This window comes from Capsicum annuum, chromosome 1 (genome assembly GCF_002878395.1).
Source record: "Capsicum annuum cultivar UCD-10X-F1 chromosome 1, UCD10Xv1.1, whole genome shotgun sequence".
Classification (NCBI taxonomy): domain Eukaryota; kingdom Viridiplantae; phylum Streptophyta; class Magnoliopsida; order Solanales; family Solanaceae; genus Capsicum; species Capsicum annuum.
This window is the reverse complement of record NC_061111.1, coordinates 218,835,921-218,842,030: the sequence shown is the minus strand read 5'-3', so window position 1 is coordinate 218,842,030 and position 6,110 is coordinate 218,835,921. Positions and strand designations below refer to the sequence as shown.

At 28.6% G+C, this 6,110-nt stretch overlaps 1 long non-coding RNA gene across 1 annotated transcript; it reads left to right on the top strand.

Annotated features, from left to right (window-relative positions):
• The first annotated feature begins 1,640 nt into the window (after positions 1–1,640).
• Positions 1,641–3,308, top strand: LOC124891433. Its single transcript, XR_007049692.1, has 2 exons — positions 1,641–1,967; positions 2,056–3,308. It is a non-coding gene; the product is annotated as an uncharacterized LOC124891433 (long non-coding RNA).
• Positions 3,309–6,110: the final 2,802 nt, after the last annotated feature.

Here is a 6,110-nt window from a genome sequence, read left to right as displayed (position 1 = left end):
AAATGAATTCACAGTATTTGTTTCACTCGAATAAAGGATTATTTAAAATGATTTTTAGGTTAACTTTTGTCATTTTGGGTACTAAGTATGCATTCCTGTATTTAAATGTATGTCACTGTAGGGGTGAACATTCGGTTTGTTTGGTTTGATTGCTGAATATCGATTCGGTTTTTTGATTTTCGGATTGATGAAAATGACAACCATAACCAAATCAAAATTATTTCAGTTTGGTTCGGTTTTTACAAATTCGATTCGGTTATTTCGGATTTTTATTTTGGTTTAAAGATTAAAGTAGTGAGTATTTAAAATTGATGATTTTTTTAGAAAAATAATCTTTTTTCAAACCTATTTTTTATTTCCAAATATAATTAATTCAACATGGATGAAATAACCATAAATATCAACCTCGCTGAGTCATCACCGTTGGCGTGACGATAGTGGCCGCATTCCGCAGCGACTGTTGTTAGCGATGTTGAAATTTCAAATAAACTGACAAACTGAGGATGGATGAACGCTGTTGCAGCCTTCACGTTAATGTTAGGGTTTAAAGCAAAACAGTATATTAGGATTTAGGATTACTAAATGATTATAATTTATATATTTATATGTTATATCAGATTATATTAAATTTTTAGTATATTTACATATATAATAAAATAAATATATAAATTATAATATATTATTTATATAATTTCAATTTTTCGGTTTATCCAGATTATTTTTTTGAAAATCCGAAAACCAAATCGTTTAACCAATTCGGAAAACCAAAAACCAAACCAAAATTAAATATCGGTTTGGTTTTTCATTTTTTTTTGGTTTAAACCAAAATATGTCCAGCCCTACGTGACTGTATATATTTGTTATTTAATATATGCTTTTCTAAAAACCGGCTCTGAATCAATACTCGCCTTGATTACTTATTCAGACGAAAAAATCTTGGTCTAAATATATATCACCTTGAAGATAAAACATTTGAAAAAGTATTTATTTGATTTTATTAAATTATGAAGCTCGAGATTAAATTGATTGTTAATTTGTTTCAAAATTTGATTCAATTTAGTCCGCTTATTAAATTCGATCGTGATTGAAATCAATCGGACAATTGATTTTCAATTCAACTAAAATTTAAAGGGGAAAGGACAAAAATTACACTTCAAATTAAATTATTTCCATGAAAATGACCATGATAAAATGCAATTGACTGAAATTCTACTGATTAGGCTATTTAACATATGACCCAAATTTTCCCATTTCCTATTTCCAAATCAATTTCATTTTCCATCCTAATTTCTACCCTTAATTTCTTAAACTTGGACTCAGCCCATTCCCTATTCAATTCCTACCCACCCATCCTCTAAAACTAACCCGTATAGGCCCAAACCTTTAAATCTAGTATAAATAACATAAATACCAACCTTTTGAAAGTAATTATACTTTCTCCCACTTTTTTAATTATTTTATTCTTTCTCCATTAATATACATAACATAGTCGACATATACATAACATTCTATGTATATGTTATGTTCCAATTTTGGGGAGACTTCTTTTTTCTTTATCTTACTTCCAAGTCGGTCGAAATTTTTGTAATATATTTAAGAAGTTTGAGATTTTTTGTAATACTAAAAATTCGTATGAAAATGGTACAATCCAACAGCTTAGCCTTATCCTCCATCGATTTTTCCAAAAATTCAATTAGAAATCTCGATCTCATATCGCTCAAATTAGGTGAGTCGAATTTGTTTCCTTATAAATAAACTCTCTATCCCACTGATTAGAGGTTGAACGCTAAGGGCTGGTCAAAAGCGAAAAACTCTAAAGTAAGTAAGGAAGTTTGGCTAATAACTCGGATACATTCATGTAAGACCGTTGACAGCTTAGGATTTCGGCTAAAAAATTAATTCGAGTTTTCTGACGGTGGTGAAAGATTCCGATAAAGCTTGTAGTCTGCTTTGCTGCTTTGGAAAAGGTATACACATTTTTTCTTGTTATTTCTATAGTTACTTCTTTTTTCCTTCTTCTTCATGATGTTTTTTTCCTATAAATACACTGATTAGAAGTTGAACACTAAGGGCTGATTAAAAGCGACAAAACTCCAAAGTAAGTATGGGTGGTTTGCTAATAACTAGGATACATCCATGTAAGACTGTTGACAGTTTAGAATTTCGGCTAAGAAATTTAATTCGAATTTTCTAGCGGTGGTGAAAGATTCCAACAGAGCTTGGAGTCTGATTTGCTGCTTCCAAAAAGGTAAACATATTTTCTCGTTATTTCTTTAGTTACTTCTTCTTCTTCTTCTTCTTCACGTTAGTAGCAATTTTCATCTGTCATCATAGTAATAGTGGAATTATTTGCTGTAGATAGACTTGAACGTCATAGGTTTTTGTGATGAAAGTTATAGCTGATGTATTATTGATGTTCTGAATTTTTTTGCTTCACAGTTTTGATTTTACTTTCATTTTGATGTTGCTTATTAGCTTCAAATCTTCGTCCTTTGAATATTGTTTTTGTGTTGCTTGATCATTTTTCCTTATTTATCTAATATTTACTTATTTTAGTCTTTCTTCTAGTTCACTGTTTTAGATTGAGGTGTGCAGTTTCAAGTATTTAGTTCATTATTTCATCCTATTGGTGCTTGTTAATCTCTAACCCGCTAATTTCGACATTAAGTTCTTTCTTTTCCACAGTATTTCTTGTTTCAAATTTTAATCTACTGTTATAGATCAATTAGCATTATATAGTGTGGCAGTCATAAACTTCCAGTGTATATTAATCCTTTGTTAGAGTTACTGATATTCTCGACAGTAAATAGAAATTAATTGTGTTTTCAACTTTATTATAATTGAATATACATTATTTTTTGTTTACTGTCTCATGATCTTTAAGCACAATTTCATATTATTTTATTTGAATTAGTTACCTTATATTCTGGATAAATATTAACTTGCCATTTTTTTTGTGGCATGTGAATTTGTTGGAGTCCAATGAGACTTGCTACCCTTGAATTTCTCTAACGAGCCAAGGGACCCACATCCTCTTGAATCAAGACCCAATGCTGAATTCTCAAATGGATTGATATAATGTCAATATACGTGATATATGGTGATATTGTGTACATGTGCAGTAAGTTAAGGTAGCTGAGTTGCGAATTTTGAAGAATGAAATGGACTAAGCCCAATGATTGAGAAGTTTGATTGGACTATTTTTGAGGGGTTTGGCCCTTGGAAGGCCTAAATCCAAGAGTCCTCAATCAAAATATACCCTGAAATTAAAAAAAAGTATCAAAATATATTATATATTTAAAATATTACCATAATATGTTTAACTTTCTTAAAAAAGAGAGTAATATATATTATTCTTAACGGAAGTTTAGAAACGGAGTTAAGATTTTAGAAAAGTACATAACTCTTTTTTTAGGGGAGTTATGTATTTTTTTTACATAACTCACTTAAAAAGAGAGTTATGTAATAGAAGTTACATAACTCTCTTTTTAAGTGAGATATGCATTTTTTTACATAAATGTCGTCGTCTAGTTTTTTTCATGTATTGTAGACTTATAAAAGTAAGTTGGCCTTCGCTTATAGAGAAAATAATATGTAACTCACTACGTAATTTAATAAGAATAAAATTTTGAAATAATCATAAATTTCAAATTGTTTCAGAATTTTGACTTCAATTTTAGTCATTTATAAATTTGCTAATGCAAATCATATTTAAATAAAATGTCAGATATACAGTAGTATATAAAAATAGAAACTTGTATATCATAAAATAGTGTTATTTGGTTGAAAGTATTAACTTGAACTTGTAATTTTTTTATTGCAAAAATTCAGTAGCCTTTTCTCCATGGGTGACGATAAAAAAGTTATAACCTCAACTAGGTATATACAAACTAAATACACGACGGAATATGACACGTGATTAATCAAATGACTATGAATTTACATCGATACTTTCAAATTTCTATCTCCCTCCCCCCACCCCCAAGAATCTTTAGAATTTTCAATGCTTAACTTTCAATTCGTCTCTAACTATCAAATGAAATGTGAATAACACATTTTCCTCATGATTTGTCGAGTTTCACCCATATATTATTTGGATTCATTTCTAGAAAAAAAAAAAGAAAAGAAACAGACCATAATGAAAAAAGAAGGGTAAGTTATTATATGTGGGATTAATAATGTTCTTATATTAATTATGAGAAATAATTGAACTATCGTCGTCTAATTTTTTTATGTGTCGACTAGGTTTTTTCATGTGTTGTAGGTTTATAAAAGAGAGCTATGCATTTTGTTCTCTTTTTAAGTGAGATATGTTTAAAAAAATGCATAACTCACTTAAAAAGAGAGTTATGTAACTTTTATTACATAACTCTCTTTTTAAGTGAGTTATGTAAAAAAAAAAAAAATTTATAACTCCCTTACAAAGAGAGTTATGTACTTTTCTAAAATTTTAACTCCATTTCTGAACCTCCGTTAAAAATTATATATATCTCTCTTAAAAAGAGAGTTAAACATATTACGGTAACATTTTAAATACATGACATATTTTGATACTTTTTTTTTTAATTTCATGGCATATTTTGATTTCGGACTCTAAATCCAACTACTTTTCCTTACTCTCTATTTATTCACTGTATATTTTATTTGACACTAACATTTAATTTAAACTTAGTTTATTTCCTTGTAGAAGTTGCCGTCTCTTTGCAAAAATTATTTACATAATCATTTTTTCATAATGTTGCTATCTTTAAATTATTTAATAAAGATTCTTTAAATTCTTCATTTTATCCACACTTTAATTCCTAAGATATGGGAAGATTTTGCCACTGTTTCAATTAAATATGTTTAAAATATTTTGCCTATCTTTTTCTTTTGCTAAAAGGGATATTTTCAAATGGCTTAAATAATACCTTTTCTTTAAAGTTAGTCATTAAACAAAGTTATATTTTAAACTTGGATAACTGCGTATTGATGAAGAATTTAGTTGTTTTAAAAACCTTCCTAAAGTGTTAATATGAACCCTTACTTAAATTCTAAGAATTTCAAAGGATTTTTCTGTTTTAATCTCTTTGAATAGTTTTAAAGGTTTTCTTAATTCTTCCTAAATAAATTAAGCAGCGACTTTGTTTTAAATTTGGTTTGGAATATTTTCTTAACTTTTTAACTTCGTACAGGTTATTTTTTGGTAACACAAAAATGACGATTCTGTTGGGGATTCAACTAGGTTCTAATCTAGTATTTTGAAACTAACTTCTTTTTGACTAACTATTTGAATTTTATAATAATTAACTTAATTACTTTTTCGCTTATTTGTTTAATACTTTTAAATTATTATTAGATTCCTGGCATACCAATTCCATCAAGTGGTAAAATTTGATTGCATTAGGACGAGCGATTACATATTTTTTTTTTTGCGATTGTTTCCTTTACTAGAAAAAAAATTCTCAAAAAGATAAAAAGTTAGTCGGTTCTGAATTGTTTGACACTTGTTATCATTTCAGCCCATGATAGTCCATTCAGGTCCTAGTCTCTTTTTAAAAGATCAACTCTAGTAAAATTAGGATTGAGCTAAACCAAATTCCTTGTACTAGGCATGTTTAACTAAGTAACCCGATACCCAAGACGCATCAGACCCATTAATGAGACCACCTCGTGTCAAAAAAAGTCCTCGATCTGAAAAGATGGTCATATCCTTATATATTTAATTGAAAGATGTGATGCCAATGTATACTGACCATTGCTCTTCGAGATTGGGGATTATTTAGGTAGTTTCCTAGTTTGAAGATCTTCATCCAAAAGTAGTTCGAAGTTCTATATTGAAGAATTTTTCATGGCAGCCTAGTTTAGGGTTGTACCCTAATGTGGCACAAATATTTATATGTAAATTTCATTTCGTAATTTTGTATCCCCATTTGATTTATTCATAAATTTATATAAATATAGTTTTGGAGCAATGAAATATTTGACAAACGGTATACACAAAGCCTACCTTAGACTCAAAAGATCACATATATGCTAAGATGCGTTATATATTATTTACATGCTATGCAGTTGCTTGATCCATGTTTGTTTAACTATGTGTTTAATACACGTGTTTACTTTAAACATCA